This window comes from Mesoplodon mirus (assembly GCF_964341445.2).
Source record: "Mesoplodon mirus genome assembly, chromosome: 6".
Classification (NCBI taxonomy): domain Eukaryota; kingdom Metazoa; phylum Chordata; class Mammalia; order Artiodactyla; family Ziphiidae; genus Mesoplodon; species Mesoplodon mirus.
Genome location: NC_138982.1, coordinates 7,776,006 through 7,794,024, shown reverse-complemented (window position 1 = coordinate 7,794,024; position 18,019 = coordinate 7,776,006). Strand labels below are relative to the sequence as shown.

The 18,019-nt window shown below is 47.5% G+C and overlaps 1 protein-coding gene across 1 annotated transcript in view; it reads right to left on the bottom strand.

Annotated features, from left to right (window-relative positions):
- The window catches only part of ZBTB38 (zinc finger and BTB domain containing 38), a 122,382-nt gene extending 104,363 nt beyond the window's left edge, over window positions 1–18,019 (bottom strand). Inside the window, exon 1 of the mRNA XM_082624177.1 lies at window positions 17,851–18,019. The gene's annotated coding sequence lies outside the window, so the exon portion shown is untranslated. The remainder of the gene's footprint in view (window positions 1–17,850) is intronic.

Genomic DNA, 18,019 nt, shown 5'->3' with positions numbered 1-18,019 from the left:
ATGCCAGCTCAGAGATGGAACCCGAGGGGGAGACGGGAGAATACTCTCCTTGCACAGTGAGGCGGGAGAATTAGTTCACACGAAAGCAGCTCAGAGTTGAATGAACAGAAGCACCGTGAATCGCACGTGCAGGCAGATGGGGCCGGGAAAAGAGGACTCTTTCCTCGCACCGTGAGGTCTGCTTGGCTTCAGATCGTGTGGGACGGAAGGGCGGTAGCCAGAGCAGAGCTCCACCTTCTCCAATGCTCACAGCCCTGCATCCTAACTCCACCTTCTCCAATGCTCACATCCCTGCATCCTAACTCCACCTTCTTCAATGTTCACATCCTTGTATCCTAACTCCACCTTCTCCAATGCTCACATCCCTGCATCCTCCACGGGCCAGGGTTTGCCTCTTCCCAGCACAGGTGGTCCAATATCAGCTGTCCAGGCCCAGACCTTCCATCCCCAGGGGGCACCTCTGTGGTCACTCCCCACCTGTGTCCCCAGGACTGACTCTGACCAACCCTCTCAAAGCCTTCTCTCTTTCTCTCTCTCTCTCTCTCTCTCTCTCTCTCTCTCTCTATATATATATATATATATATATTTAAATATTCTGCCTTCCTAGGAGCACTGCATCTCCCTTTCCTACAGAAACCACCAGAGCTTCTTCCCAGACCAGACATCTATCCAGAGTGGCTGCCTCGTCTTTTCAACCCACCCAAATACAGTTTTACCCAGCTACTTTCTTTTGCAAAACGTTCTCAGAAGCACATCTGGGGCGGGGGGAGGCAGTTGCTAACTCTTGGCAATACTCAGTAAAGTCTAGACCCTTGATGACAAGAAGTGTCTAGATATATACCAGGCCTAGCTACCTGCTCGGGAAGATGGGAAATCACTCTATTTCTTCCCTAGGATTGACAGAAGGGCTTCTGGCCTCACCAATTCTGGTTGGCAGAATGATGGCTCCCCGCCCACCCCCCGCCAAAGACGTCCATGTCCGAATCCCTAGAACCTGTGAACATGTCACTTTACATGGCAAAGGGGGCTCTGCAGAAGTGATTAAGGTCATGGACCTTGAGGGGGGAGATTATGCTGGATTATCTGGGTGAGCACAATGTAATCACAGGAGTCCTTCAAAGCAGGGAGCCAGTGAGAGGGGGCCGTGACTATGGCAGAAGGGCCATGCGGACACACTATCACTGGCTTTGAAGAGGGAGGACGAGAGCCGCGAGACAAGGAAGGGGGCCAGCTTCTAGAGCTGGGGAGGGTGGAGAAAAGCGTTCTCCCCTGGAGCCCCCAGAAAGAAACACAGCCCTGCTGACACCTTGACTTTAGCCCAGTGGGACCCATGTCAAACTTCTGACACGCAGAACTGTCACATAATAAGTATGTATTTTATCAATGGTTGTTCAGCAGTCAGTTGTGATTTTGGTGTTTCCGTAAGAAGAGGTGAGCTCACGTCCTTCTACTCTGCCATCTTGTCTCCTCTATCAATAAGTATGTATTTTAAGCCACCAAGTATGTGGTGATTTTTACAGCAACAGTGGAAAATTACAGAACTGACTAAAACGTAGCCAAAAGTTGAGCACAGTTTAAGGTCTCCTGTCCTGCTATTACTAGAATACAAAGTACACCCAGGTTCCTAAGGTAAATGGAACACATGAAGCAGATTTTATGCTTTGGACGTACTATTTAGAGCCACGTCTGCCAGAGTTTCCAGAATCCAAGTTTTCTCTCCTCTACTGTTAGAGGCTCTTGGATGGAAATGTTTGAGAATCACTGACAAGAGAATCCATTGGCCTCATTCATGGAATTCACACAGTGGAGCATGCCATGGGGCATACAGGCGAAGGAGACAACTGCCATGAATTTGAGCCACACAACCTTCTCAAGGTCACACCACGTTTGAAGCAGAGCTTTTGTGAATATTCTTTTCCCAGAAGGAGAATCATACTTTGAAATCTGCCTGGCCCTGGCTCCACTGTGGTTGCTCAAGATGTCAGTCCATTTCTTTCTCTGCGGTGGCCCCAGAATCTTCAACCTGCTCTGCCCTGGAATCGTCAACCAGCAGGGGGCCTAGGATACCACCCTCTGCTGGTACGGACTAGAAGACCATGCATGGACTAGAAGCCTAAGCATGCTGTGGTCTTAGATGCCATCTTCCAGCATCTGTGGCCACCAAGGAAGAGGCAATCCACCTGCTCGGCCCTCTTTGTTCAGAGTCCTTCTCCACCATCTTCCCTCCCCTACTCCTGGGAGCTGTCCAGCCTTGCGGCCTGGTCAGCTCATGTTTTGGCTTCATGTCATCATCTAATCTCCAAGGGCCCTGTGACTGCTCCCTGAGGCTCCCACCACACTGACTTCTATGACTTAACACCAAGCCCCAAGCTCCCCAGTGATGCGGCTGCCCTGCTCTTTGGATGGAACCCCCTGGAATCCTGAGGAAGGTCACAAGATTACACTGGAGTCTGACCCCACTACTGGGGTCTTGGATGCTGTGATTTGCCCATTTTTTTTCCCTTTGCCAGTTTTTTAATTGGGTTATTTGTCTTTTTATTATTAAGTTATAAGAGTTTTTACATATTCTAGATACAAGTCCCTTCTCAGAAATATAATCTGCAAATATTTTCCCCTATTCTGTGGGCTGTCTTTGGATGCTTCTTAATCATCTTTACACCCATAGTCTCTAGCACAGTAGGAATTTAATAAATCCTTATTGAATTCAATTGAATTCCTCTTAGGTCTTTTAGGCAAAGTCTTTCACCATCTTTTTTACTCTCCACTCAACTTCAACTTTCTTTCCTAGAGTATAAGAAAATATAAATAAAAATGAACAATATGAACAATGTGGACTGGACATACTGCATTTTTGGAAAAAATCTAAAATGTAAGCGGCGGGTTGTTTTTTTGTTTTTGTTTTTTTGTTTTATTGGCCGCACTGTGCGGCTTGTGGGATCTTAGTTCCCCGACCAGGGATCGAACCTGTGCCCCCTGCAGTGGAAGTGCGGAGTCCTAACCACTGGACCTCCAGGGAAGTCCCTTAAAATGTAAGTGGTTTCTAAACAACAGATTTTAACAAAGCACTTAACCTCTCCAGGCCTCAGTTTCCTCCGCTGTAAATGGAGAGCGGTTTGGGAGCTTGAACTTGTTCATCTCTAAGCTGGCTTCTACTCTAACATTTAACAAATTTAACAATAAAAGAGGTCAAGACCATTCCTGGTGGCATGCTGGGCTTAAAGCAAGTCACTTAGAGTAATTACCACGTCTGTCTTGCTTGCTGCTGTATTCCAAGCACAAAGCACTGTGAGCTACCCATAGTAGATAATCAGCTAGATGAATAGTTCTACTCAATTCCCAGTAAACTCATTAAGCGCCACACCTGTAAATGTATCAATGCCTCCCAAATGTATCTCTAATGTGGATTCTTTCTGATGTATCCATTTGCTGATTCAACACTTCTGTCTTCAGGTCTAACAGTCATCACAATGCTAATGCGTCAAATATAGAACTCTTGGGCTTCCCTGGTGGCGCAGTGGTTGAGAGCCCGCCTGCTGATGCAGGGGACACGGGTTCGTGCCCCGGTCCGGGAAGATCCCACATGCCGCGGAGTGGCTGGGCCCGTGAGCCATAGCCGCTGAGCCTGCACGTCCGGAGCCTGTGCTCTGCAACGGGAGAGGCCATAACAGTGAGAGGCCTGCGTACAGCAAAAAAAAAAAAAAAAAAAGAACTCTTGATTCTCCACAGCTCCCCAGATTTGCTCCCTAACCCCCTGCCCCATACCAGGCTTTCTCATTTCAGTGAATGGTACCATCTCCAATGAGGTGCTCAGGCAAAAGCCCAGGAGTCATTCTGAAGTGCTCTTCCTCCCCCTGAAGGGTTCTCCAATTCATCACAAAGCCTTACCAGTTCTACCTTCAAAACAGACTCCTCATCAGACCACTCGTACCCTCTCCCCAGCTTACCACTCTTGGCCAAGCCACTATCTTGTCTTCCCAGGATTCCTACAGTGGCCTTCTAACTGAGGTCCTTGAACCTACTCTACCCTGCCTTCAATCTTCCTTCCTATAGGAGCCTGGATGATTCTCTAAAAATTTAAGCCATGTCATACCACTCCCATGTTCAAAACTCTCCAATGGCTTCCTATCACACTTGGAATCCATCCAAAGTCCTGACCATGGCCTAGAAAGCTCAAGTGATCAGGGCCTGTCTTCTCTCTGATCTGACCTCCAATCTCCCTGCCCCGCTGCCTCCAGTCCAGCCTTGCTGACCTCCATGTGCTCCTTAGACATACACAGCATGCTCCACCTCAAGGCCTTTGCACCTGCTGCCGTCTCCCTGGTTCACCTGAGATTGCAGCATGGCTCGCTCTCTCGCTTCGTTCAGGTCTCTGCTTGAATGTCACCACCTCAGGGAGGCCTTATCCAACACCCTTTCTAAAGAAGCCCCTCTGGGACTTCTCTGGCAGTCCAGTGGTTCAGACTTTGCCTTCCAGTGCAGAGGGTGCAGGTTCCATCCCTGGTTGGGGAGCTAAGATCCCACATGCCTCGCGGCCAAAAATCCAAAAAACAAAACAGAAGCAATATTGTCACAAATTCAATAAAGACTTTAAAAATGGTCCACGTCAAAAAAAAAAAAAAATCTGGGCTTCCCTGGTGGCGCAGTGGTTGAGAGTCTGCCTGCCGATGCAGGGGACACGGGTTTGTGCCCCGGTCCAGGAGGATCCCACATGCCACGGAGCGGCTGGGCCCGTGAGCCATGGCCGCTGAGCCTGTGCGTCCAGAGCCTGTGCTCCGCAACGGGAGAGCCCACAACGGTGAGGGGCCCGCATAACGCAAAAACAAACAAACAAACAAACAAAATCTTAAAAAGAAGAAGCCCCTTTTGCAACTCACAGTCCCCTTATCCTGCTTTACATTCATTCACAGTACTTAACGTCCTCTAAGTTACAGTATCTGTGTGTTTACTTTTTTTTTTTTTTTTTTTTTTGCGGTACGTGGGCCTCTCACTGTTGTGGCCTCTCCCGCTGCGGAGCACAGGCTCCGGACGTGCAGGCTCAGCGGCCATGGCTCACGGGCCCAGCCGCTCCGTGGCATGTGGGATCCTCCCGGACTGGGGCACGAACCTGTGTCCCCTGCATCGGCAGGCAGACCCCTAACCACTGCGCCACCAGGGAAGAAGCCCTGTATGTTTACGTCTTAATCGTCTCCCCGACTAGAAGGTAAGCTCTATGACAGGAAAGATCTCCTCTTTGTTTATTGCTCTGTTCACTGCTGTATTCCTGGTGCTGGGTACCATTTCCAGCACATTACAGACATTCAATACATATTGTTGACTAAATAAGTAAATCATCGGTAACACAGTTTATCATCTGAGAGCAAGCCCTGGGTTTGTGCCCCAACTCTCCACTCAACAACTGAACAGCTTGGGCCAGTTGTCTAACTTCTGTAGGTCTCAGTTTTCTCATCTGTAAAAATGAGCTAGTGATACCTATTGTGAAGGATGTTGTGAAGCTTAGAGGTAAGGGATGAAAGTGCTTAGAGATAAGGGATGAAACTGGCATTAGGCACTCACTGCATAGACCTACAGTTACTCATACAAATAAACATCCTTCTTCATGCATTGCTTCGTTCAGGGGCAAAGGTGATCATCAAACCTGCTCTCTTAGAACCACAACTTATTGATGGAAAATGGTACATTAGAGGCTGAGGAAGGAAAGGAATCCATTGCAGTGCAGGAGAGTTAGAGAGCTGGGCTTATCCACAAGCCAGAGTAGCCAGGCTTAGAGAAGTAGCCAGGCTACTTCCAAATTCAAGTCAAGGCACTGCTTTGTCCTGCGGACAGCAGCAGGGTTGGAGACAATGATTCAAAACGACCTCAGCCTTTGTCTCATCTGATCCTGTGGTCTGGTCACAGGACCAGAGCAGGCAGTTTCCTTTGCTGCTGTCTGCTAAGAGGCCCATCGACACGGTGAAATACTGCGAGCCGTTGCAATGGAGAAGGCATCTCTACGTGTGCTGACACGCAAAGGCCTTTAACACACGTTGCCGAGTGAAAATCTCAAGTTGCAGATGAGATGCGTGTGTACAAACACACACCAGCTACACTCTACTAGACTTGTATACAGGTTTCTATATATGTATGGAAGCACATAGAAACCGATAGAAACCATTACCCTCATTTTCACAGAGAAGTGGGCAGGCGACTAAAACTGGAAGTAGGTGTCAAAGGAGACTTCAGCTTTATCTAAAATAAATTTCTACAGAGACGATTACTTCTGTAATTACAAATTAATTTTTAAAACTTCCCAAACAAGCTGATGCTAAAATACCACATTTAAGGTCAAATGAAGCAATTCACTTTCCCCAACTAGCAGTTCTCAAATGGGTCAGTCTTACCCCCAGCGGGTGTGTTGAAATGCCTGGTGACACTTTTTTGACATCCAGGGTATTGTCATTTAGTTCCCCAGGGACGAGGGATATTAAATGTCCTAGTGCGTGAGAAAGTCCCACCCCGCAAAGTAGGATCCCGGCCCAAATGCCAACAGTGGTCTTGGTGAGAGACACTACAAAAGCTTGGATTGGTTGTACTTATAAATTCATCTGTGACTCCCCATTAGGAATTTTCTGTCTTTGATTTGAGCTACCGAGATACCCAGCCCATGATCCATCTGGATATATAAAACAGTAAATTTTATACCTGACAGGCTAGGGAAGGAAGTTGAAAAGCATGCCTGTTGCTCTGGCTGGGAAGCCCAAATGGCTCGGGTTTTATGTCTCCATGTAGAGCATGTGAATATTTCTGAGAATAAGGGTTGTCTAAGGCACCAGCCAGTGCTGCTGTACCTAGCTGAGGTCTGAAGACAAATGTCCCACCGGTCTGCAGTCAGGCCAGGGCTGACAGCCTTCCAGGCAAAGGACCTTGGCAGGGGTCCTTTTCCAGTGGTTCAGTTTCCCATACAGGACGGGCTGCCCTCAGATGTCCAGCCCTTGGGAAGCAGCTCCCAGCTCCCAGTAATGAGAGCTACAAAGATAACGATGGGCAAAAAAGAACGAATGTGGTATATTTTCCCCTTCAGTTTCTACTCTCTGACACTGTTGTGGCACATGCATTCATAAATATTATTTGGGCATCTACTAGGTGTCAAGCATTGCGCTAGGCGCAGGATATACCAGAGAATGAGACAGCTATCCTTACGTTCTAGCAGGGAAGAACAGATATACGTAAATCAGATCATTTAAAGTAGTGATGACTGTTAGGGTGAAATAACATGGGGTAATGTGATGGACAGAAACCAGGGGTGGTGTCAACATATGACAGAGGCCAGCAGAGACCTCTGTGGGGAGGCCGTCCGAAGAGGTGAGCTGGGCCCTGGGAAGAATAACTGTGCTCAGGCTTTGGCAGCCGTGGGAGGCCTGTGTCTGTAGGGGCTTTTCTTCCAACCCAGCCGCCTAGGACAGCGGATGTGGACCACACCTTTACCTGCTCCATGGCAAGGAAAATTATGATGAGTAGTATTCACACTTCTTATTTTGTTTCCTAGCTGTCTCCCCCCAGGGTTTCACCTGCACCTGAGAAGTTGATTTCACTTGTTTAGGAGGTGCAGAGGTAGACTGTACTGGCAGACAACTAGCGTGGGATTTTACAAGTTACTGTTACCTAAAAACACTTGTATGGCACTTACTTTGTGTCAGGCGCTGCTCTGAGTGCTTCACAAATGTTAAGCCATTTTGTCCTCACAACAAACCTATATACCAGGCCCTGTGGAAGAGTAGAATCCTCTGTTGATGCGTGAGGATGTGGGGCTGTTTCTCCCATCACAGCCCCTTCCGTGATGGTGAGGTGTGGTCCTGCATCAGCACTGGGCTGGGGGACACGGCAGCAGCGGCCGTGGTGTCAGAAATGCAGATTCTTGACCTGCCCAGGCTACTGAATCAGAATCTTTTCTCTCCAGGGATTCTTACGGATGGCCAAGTTGAAGACCACCGATCCAGCACATCTGTTCATTTTTAGGGAAATGACCTGAAGGATGAGCCTTCCATTGTTAGCTAATTGTTCAAAATCAGCTACGTGTTTTGTGTTAAGGTACCTTTTCCCTTCCTTAGTTAACGTTCACTTCTCAGGTAGAGGAACTAAGCATGGGTGGAATCAACCAGTTAACCAAGGCACATCTAAGCAGGACATGGTACATGCAGATGGCCAGGGTTGCTGGTGCCTGGGTTGGGGAAGGTACAGGGGAGATGCTGCAAACTACAAGATATTGTTCCTGCCTCAGAGAGCACCTTGTCCCCTTGTGGAGCAAAGATAGCAAGCGCCAAATGGGGGACAAATAGAGGTACTGTAGGGCTTCCCTGGTGGCACAGTGGTTGAGAGTCCGCCTGCCGATGCAGGGGACACGGGTTCGTGCCCCGGTCCGGGAAGATCCCACATGGTGCGGAGCAGCTGGGCCCGTGAGCCATGGCCGCTGAGCCTGCACGTCCGGAGCCTGTGCTCCGCAATGGGAGAGGCCACAGCAGTGAGAGGCCCGCCTACTGAAAAAAAAAAAAAAATAGAGGTACTGTACTTTTACAGCGACATCCCATCCCAGGAACAAATAACTGAGGTCAGTGTAACCATAATATATCCTTGGGGGAAAGAAAGAAAGAAATGAGGCGGGGGGAGGGAGGGAGAAAGGGAGGGAAAGAAGGAAAGAAAGAGAGAAAGAGAGAGAGGGAGGGAGGAAGAAAGAAAGACAGGAGGGAGGGAGGGGCAGGCAGGGGAGAGGAGGTTGGGGACGAGAAGGGAAGGACAGGGGGATGATCTTAGGTTGGGAGGTATTCCCCCCACATTCCTATGAGGAGATGCCTCCGAGAGAACATGCACTTGCCCATGGAGCTCTCTAGCTGAGAATGGATCTAACATTTAAAGGTTTTTTTTCATAACACATGGCCCCCTGAACGCACAGTGATCACATCCCCTGGTTGTCAGCCAAAAAACACAGTCTGCTCTGGTGCTAAAGGAAAAACCGGCTGTGTCGGGTTTGCTGAGAGACGTACGGGCCCCATACCTTATGGGTGATTTAAAGGATTTTCCAGAGACGTTTTGATGACACGTATTTTCACCTTATGTGCTGGCTTCAGACCCTGCCCTGTATGTAAGATACTGCACTGTGTAGGAAGGCCTCCTGTGTTCTGACTTCCTCTAGCGCCAAAGCTGAGAAGCTTGTTAACCAGACCCTGTCCCATGCTGCAAAGTCCACCCTGGGGGAGAGGAAACAAGGCTGAAGCCTCCGGAGGAAGCAAGAGCCTCACAGTTGTTGCTGGATTCTTGACAGTGCAATTCCCCCCGTGACACCCCTGTGCTCGCACAATGGACATGTGGGCTCAGAACCCCTGCGAACTATAGCGCAGGGTCTGCTGGCCGCTTGCCCTGTTGGGCCTCCTATGGCCAGCCTGACCCCCTGGCGACCCCTCGCCTCCACTCAGCGCCAGCTGGACCCAGTCAGCCCCAGGGTCTCCCTCTTACAACGTGACCTGCGGGGCAGTGGGTCAGAGAGCCGCAGGCTCTGGCGCCGGGAGGACCCAAGGACTCTGGGCTGGTGGCCACCTCGAGGACAAGGAGGGGCTGACAAGCAGAGGCCAGCAGAGAGAAGTTGGGGTTGAGGGAGGCTGAGCTGAGCAACCAAGCGGGTGGGTGGCTGTCCCAGCCTTCCTCCCCGGAGCCTCACACCGCCTGCCCCTCTCATTGGACCGGTCCTCTCCGTTCTCTCTCCTGCATCCACCCAAGGCTTCACCGGCCCTGGCTTCACGCCGACCCCTGGGGGCCTCAGAGGCCTGCACGGAGGAGACAGGTGTAACCACGTGGACGATGCATGTCAGAGCTTCCATCACTTGTGACCTCTGGTGACCCAAAATGCAAACTTCTAGAATTGAGATGGTCTCAGCAAGTTCATTTGTCTCTTTCTGACAAGTCAGGTTTTTTCCTGGTTCTGTGTAACATGCCCACTCTTTGAGCCAAACCCTTCCTTTTCTGATGGTTTCTGTGTTACAGGTGCACTGTTCAATGGTGAGCATGAATTTTTTTCCTACCGTTTATCACATGAGCCATGGAAATAAGAACAGTGGGATGCAATGGCTTTCAAAGTTTCAGCACAGATTTTCTTTTTTTTTAATGTTACTTGAAACTTCCATACAGAAGAGCTATAAGCCTAGTTAGCTCTGGGTTCCTTCTCACTGAGCCCCTCCCCTACTCTCAGCTGCAGGCTCCCCTAAAACCCAAGGGCCCTGGGAACAAACATTAGGTGCAGTGCTCAGGGCGGCAGCTTGTTTCATCCTTATCTCAGGCAAACATCAAGGAGCACCCGCTACATATTGTAGACATACTATAGCCCGCCCCAAGCTCTGGAAATGTTCTGGAAACACAGCAAAGTGAAAGACCTGTCTCCCAGCACAAAGGGGAGGCAGGGTAGATAAGATGCCAGCAGCCATCAACCCGGCCCGGTACAAGGGTGTCACAAGCACACTGAGGGCTACGGGCTCAGAGATGGGAGGAGAGACCAGGTGGGGCTTGGGCAGGGTTTCTGTGTACTTACATAAGCAGAGAAAGTAAAATCTGAGGGGTGGGAGTGATGGATGCATCCAGACAAGAGGCGCAGGCGGGGGTGGAAATGTCCGTGAGGTGTCCAGGGAATGGTTAGCTGATGAATTTGGTTGGAGAACAGGGCACTGGGAATGGGAAAATGGGAAGGAGGCAGAATTCGAACGAAAGGCCAGGAAAATTCAGCTCAGTTCAGAGGCCATGAAGAGCCGTGAATGATTCAACTTAGGAGAAAATAAAACATTAAGAAAAACAAGATAAGAGCAGGAATCAGACGTCGAGTTGCTCAGATGTGCTGTGTGACGCGGTCTGCAGGAAAAGAGAGTGGTCAGCAACGGGAAACGATGACACATTTCCCGCTGCTGACCCTCCCCCAAAAGAGTCACACGCCTTGAGATCAGTGAAGGCAAAATGCATTATCTCCACTTACTCGTCAGACATCAAGCAGCGTGGTGACTCATGTGAAATCACCCCGCTGAGGACTCCAGGGGTCTTGACTCACAGGCCTTCCCGGAAGAACCCTCTCCGGTAAGAACACATGATCTCCAGACACTTGTGCAGCGGCCAGTGGGAACAGTCCCCCACTAGATCTGTGCTTCTCAGACCTTTCTGCCCAAATCCAGGAACGGGGAACACCCAAACTCTCTCCCAGCTCAGCCTCAGCTTATAGCCCCAGCTTACGACACACAGCCAAAGGAATTCAGAGAAGAACAGCCTTATGTTGAAACCTCTCCAAGGTCATCACAGTGAAACACCCACGCATGACATGCACACACAGGCATTCTTGGAGCAGACATGAGCAACAGTGATGAACGGGTCCTGGAAAGGTGCAGGCTGCACTCAGCCTGCCCTGAGGGAAGGGCCCTGATGCTACAAACTTCCCTGGGGATGACGGTTTAAGATGCTCCCCCACCAGGCACAGTTAGATGGTAAAACATTTGGTCTGGCCAGCTCTCTCTGCCTCTGTGTCCCCTACGTAATCAAGAATCCACAGATGTGGGGAAGATGGGAGGGAAATGAGGTATAGAGTTGAGTATCCTGCACAGGGTTTCCGGACAAGGCGGTACGTGGCCCCCCACTCATCCTGGTCCTCCAGGTGCAGAGGCTGTGCTCTGTCCAACAGCTCCACAGGATGGACGAGAATGACATCATCAGAAAAGAGGACAAAGAGGAAGGAGGACGGCACCGTACATCCCCCATCGGGTGGAGGAAGGCTTTCCGGAAGGTTGTGCTAGACTTCCCAGCACCTCTGCTGAATTCCTAGGAGTCTGTTCCTGAGGCTCTGGGGGCCGAGGGGAGGCCACCATGGTGGCCTTAAAGTCAGGACAGCATGTCAGCCTTAGTTCAGCCAGTGACTCAGCACTGATGGGAAGGCCAAAGCTCCCTGAGGTCACCGGCTGCAGTCAACACTGGGCTCGTCCGCCTCCCAACGCCCTTCCCCGCGAGGAGGGAACACAAACCATCCTCCTGGTGACCGTGCATGCCACACACACAGTATACATGCCTCTTCCACAATATGCATGCCATCCCTTCACTGTTAATCCAATTAGTTTCCTACATTTACAAATATAATAGTGTGCACCTAATTTAAAAAAAAAAAAGTCCCAAACAGTACCACAGGCTGTCCGATAAAAAGAAGCAACAGAGGTTTAAGGATAATTTTCTAGTTCTTGACACATCGGTGCAAGGCAGCTTCATGACACTTCCGCACTTGCGTTTTTGTAGCCGAGGAAACTAACCCCCTTTGCCTGTCCTTCCACTTCTGCTCTCTTCCGCCCCATCCCTAAGCTCGGCCCCCGGACTCTCATGGTGCTATGGCAACAAAGTTTAAAACGTCTTTGTTCTGTTCTAGAAATAGAATTGTTTGTGCTTCATCTAGAGCTTGATTCTTAAAATTAAAAACAACCAGCACTTATGATATTCTGATTGTGTAGGAATTGTTCCCTCCAAAAGCAAGTGGACACCCTCAGAGAAGAACACGCAGATGCGCCACTGAACTGCCGCTGCTCTAAGGGAAAAGAAATGAACGAACTGGGAGGATTGGGGAAGGGATGGAGTGAGGCATTCAAGTTGTTTTTCCGTGGCACGATGAAGGCATTCCTCTAACTCCTATCCTTGCGTTGGCGTGAAGGATGGGAGGAACAGAATCACGGGCCTTCATTCATGGACTATTCATCTGTGTTTTTTGAGCACCAATTATGTGTTGCGTACTATGCTAAGTTTTTTTTTTTTTTTTTTTTTTTTTTGCGGTACGCAGGCCTCTCACTGTTGTGGCCTCTCCCATTGTGGAGTACAGGCTCCGGACGCGCAGGCTCAGTGGGCATAGCTCACGGGTCCAGCCGCTCCACGGCATGTGGGATCTTCCCGGACTGGGGCACGAACCCGTGTCCCCTGCATCGGCAGGCAGACTCTCAACCACGGCGCCACCAGGGAAGTCCTATGCTAAGTATTTAAGATGCATATAAGAGCAGTTCTCGCCTTCAAAATCTCCCTAGGGAGAAGGAAAATCAGAGGCCGTGTGCAAAGGGTGAACACTCCAAGAAGACAGGGTTTTTTGTTTTGTTTTCTGTTCTGTTCACTGCTGTATTTTTAGTCTTTAGCCAATTACTGAATTAATGACTGAGCTCGATGCCAGAGTTATGCACAGTGGGGGTGGAGTGGGGGGGGAATAGGGACTGGATTGGTAGGGGGGCACTTAGAACACTAAGGAGGAGCCCTTAAGGCGCCTGCCTCAGGCTTGAAGTCTCAAGGACGTTGCCAAAGAGAATTTGGGTCGGATATTGAAGCCCAAGTAGGAGGAGGGCACGGAAGGAAATTGGGCAAGAGAATCCCAGTCATATGGTAGAAGCAGAAGGTGAGTTGGGAACATGGCATGAGATGAGGGGAGAATGACAAGAGGAGGCTTGTCATTCACAAAGGGACTTGTGTGCCGGGCTGACGAACCTGGCCTTTATTCCAGGGGTGACAGGTAATCTTGGAGGGCGCCTGCAGGGGAAGGGCACGGTCAGGTCTGTGTGTGAGAGACACCCCTGTGTGGGCAGGGTGAGGGGTAGATGGGCTGGAGGTGGAAGTCTGGCTAGGGGACGGAGGCTGTCTCTGGGATGAGACATGGTAAGAAGCCTAGCTAAGGCTCTGAGGTTGGAGACAAGGGCTCAGCTCTGAGAACCATTTAGGAGGTAGAATCTGCACAATTTGGTAGCTGAGGGGCTTTGTGGGATAGCTCAGCACAGGGAGAGCTCCTGATCGGGGTGCCTGAGGGTTTGGTGGCATCATTCACAAAAAGAGGGATTAAAAGAGCACAGGCTGGGCTTCCCTAGTGGCGCAGTGGTTGAGAGTCCGCCTGCCGATGCAGGGGACACAGGTTCGTGCCCCGGTCTGGGAGGATCACACATGCCGCAGAGCGGCTGGGCCCGTGAGCCATGGCCGCTGAGCCTGCGCATCAGGAGCCTGTGCACCACAGCGGGAGAGGCCACAACAGGAGAGGCCTGTGTACCGCAAAAAAAAAAAAAAAAGAGCACAGGCTCAGCAAGTTTTGAGGGGCACTGAGCACCACTGCGTGTTGTGCATGTGGGGACATTTTAGGCAGGTGGATCTATTTACAGGTGAGAGAATTATGGCAAGTAAGTGGCAGATGAAGCTGAGGACAGAAAGATGTAGGGCAGTAGGTACATGAAAGTGTATGAGAAACACCACCTGTAAGGATGGATAGACACAGAGAAGTCCATGGAGACTAGGAGAGTTGACTGGGAAGGAGAGTGTCACTGTTTCATTGCAGGGGTGTGTGTGTGAATGAATGAATGAATGAATGAATGTGTATATTAAATGATTTATCCCTGCCTTTCTTCCTGGCTCCTCCCTCTTGAGGTAACTTCAAGCACTAGACTGTACAACTAGAATCCGTCCCCATTAATCTTGGGGTAACAGCCACCAGAGGCAGCACCTAAGTCTTGATGTGGTTACAAAGTTTCTCTTGGATTTTCAGGACATATTGGAAGTCACGAAGAGTCTCAGTAGTTTTCCAACCTGTGGTTTCTCTGGCAGTTAGTTAGCTTTTTTTTTTTTAAATAAACTTTTTAATTTAGAATAGCTTTAGGTCTAGAGAAAAGTTGATATGATAGCAGAGAGAATTCTCATGTACCCAACAACCAAGTTTCCCCTACTGTTAACGCCTTACTTGAGTGTGGTACATTTGTCGTAACAAATGAACCAATACTGATACATTACTATTAATGGAAGTCCATACTTCATTCAGATTTCCTTAGTTTGTAGGTAATCTCCTTTTTTGGTTCTAGGGAAGCATTCAGGATACCATATTACATGTAGTTGTCATGTTGCCATAGGCTCCTCTGGGCTGTGACAGTTTCTCACCCTTTTTTTTTTTTTTTTTAATGACCTTGACAGTTTTGAGGACTACTGGTCAGATATTTATAGAATTTCCTTCAGTTTGGGTGTGTCTGATGTTTTTCTCATTATTAGACTGGGGTCATTTGTTTTGGAGAGGACGACCATAGAGGCAAAGTGCCATTTTCATCACCTCACATCAAGGTGCACACTATCGACATGAGTTATCACTGCTGATGCCGACCTTGGTCACCTAGCTGAGGTTGTGTCTGTCAGGTCTCTCCACTGTAAAGTCACTCCCTGCCCGCTTCCATACTGTGCTCTTTGGAAGGAAGTCATGCTGTGCAGCCCACACTTAAGGAGTGCAGAGTTATGTTCCCTGTCTTTGAGGGACGAGACAGTTAGCTCTTGAAATCTCATCCTGCATTTCATTTGAAGAAAATCTCTTCAGCTTCCTTTCCTGTCTTTCAGATACTCTTTTAGGAGCACACAGACCTGTCAACTGTGGAGTCCAACTTTAAAGGGACCTTTTCCAGGACTTGACATTTCTACGTATGAGGCTAGAATAAGTGAAAATCCCCCACAAGAGGGAAGAATCAGAAAGGAAGTACTTGAAAAGAAGAATACTGTCTCATTGTATTATATAGAAAATGTCCTACTTTGTTACAATAACAGTACTCACATCTATAAACCAAGAGTATCACAGTAAAGACACACAACATGGTCAGAGATTGCAGCACACAAAGGGGGTAAGGTAAAGAATTTTACACCAAGACTGTAGAAAAGAAGATTATTATTTAAAGACATGGTGAAACTCCAACAAGAATAAGTGCCACGTGAGTCAGGAAACACAGCGCTTGTATCTTAGCATAATACATTTTTATAATTTAATTGAAAAGTACTGTACTCTGGTAAGACAAGACCCCATCCCCCTGCTTTGGTTCTCTCCAGTGTCTGTGTGCTTCTGCCCCCTGGGGCCTTGCCACAGGGTAAGGAAAAACGAGAAGTGACAAAAGCCAACTGTTTTTCTCTCTCTCTCTGTTTTCCTCCTTTTGGCCTGGACTTTGAAGTTCAGTGTCATATAAACATTAACTTGCTTCTTCAATGAAGCCACAAAAAGCAAACTGTAATCTGAGCATACGAGTTATCCAAACTCTTTCCCATGAGTTCTAAGGATTCTAACTTCTTCTCTACCAGTATGTCTCTATCTCATAGAGTTAGTTTTGAAATAGTCTTAAATTATTATTATTATTAATTATTATTATTAGTTTGTTATTGAAGAGTTTGCCAAAGAATGCCTATCTCAGATGACATTAGGTGGTAATATCCACTGAGTTTCTTTTTAAATATATTTAGGTTAAAAAATAATTTAATTTAACGGAAAAAAAACATGTTAAATGGCGGTACGAGTGGCAGAAAAACAGGACAAAGATGATCACTGACTGAAGTTTGGGACCCACTGAACTCTTGCACGAATCAGTTTCACAGGTGAAATTTATTGACACAAAAGCCTGAATCATCTTATTATAACTTTGGGAACACCCCACAGCAGCTAAGATAGTAACTTTTTTGTTTTCTTTTTTTTTTGGCAGTCACCAGTCATCATCTACCTACATCACCAACAGTTTTCTTTTGTAATACAGTTGTGCGGATCATAATAGTCTAAATCACTCTGGCAAATCCTTCACAACAAATTACATGCCTCATTAATACAATCTCTGCAAGACTGGTATCAGAATGGATGTTTCTCTGAATTTGTTTTGGAAATGTTTTTAGATTTTTCTCCTATGTTATATTTTATTTTCCCCACATTAAAATGATGCAAAATTATAGTGACTTTTCCTAACATTGAGAAGTTTAATATACGTCACTAACTGAATTGCTGAAGAAACAATCCCTTTTGAGATCTTGATTTTATAAAAACAATACAGCTTAATTATTCCCCTTCTACCTCCATCACGGTGGTGTGTTCTTTTGCCATGTATGTGTCCTTTAGAATTATTTTGCTGGACCTGAACTTGGTAGCCTGTATGATCTTGAATAAATGAAAGACTGATACTATAAAAATGCTTATTTCCACAATCTTTTTCTTTTTCTGCACTGAGATGTTTTTCCTTGACACATAAGAAAATACTTTTGAGTGGTTAATCCCTCTCAACAGCAGGAAGTCTAGATATTTGTAAATTTATTTAGTGCACATTAGTTTCTGATTAGTTGACCTTTTCTAAATTAGTTGACCTTTCTGATTAGTTGACCTTTTCTAAATACCATACTGACCGGTCACAGTCAATGCTCTCACCTCCATGATTGGCTTGCATTTATCCATAAATAAAGTCCTTGATTGTTGTAATTTGCTTTGGAGACTTCGGCATTGACAGAGTAAACGGCTGTTACCTCACAGAGCTTTGAATTTATCTTAACCTATGAGCAGTGTTGTTTATGCTCAAGTGCCAAAGAGCACTTGTTTGTTGTTGCTATCCTGGTTGTCTACTATTTATTTTATCTTTATAAATACATCCTTCAATTTGTAAAGTGACTTAATTTGTTTTATTGATTCTAAAATCAATAAAATGCAAGGTGTCAGTGATAATGCAACTAATTAGCTTTGAAAACACAACTATGTTATCACCATATTATTTCTAAATAATCAATTAGCATTCTTTCCATTCATGGCAATCTCCAATCCTTTCCTTTTTCTCTCCTTTCCTCCTGTCTTTCTCTCCTTCCTTCATCAAACATTTATTAAGTATCTGCCCACCTGGCACTATGCTAGATGTTGAGAATCAGTGATGGATAAACTCTCAGTCCCCCATAAAGCTTACCCTGTTGATTTAAAATTTTTTCCCTCTTGTTTCTTCCAAAGGTCATTTGGACAAAACACACTAATGAAATGCATGGGAAAGAAAGCAAACATGGACAGCTTTCACTGAGCTGGAGGAAAAGTATGTCACCAACCTTTAGCTGTTGCAGAGAAATCTTTCTTCTTTGGGGGCTCGGGCTATATCAAGAATTCTTCTTTTCCCCAAGAACTGGCTCTGGGGCGGGCATGCTTCCTCCTCTAGCATAAATAACCTTGGCTGGGAATATCTGGATGGACCTCAATTGGTTGAGACCCAGAGCAGCA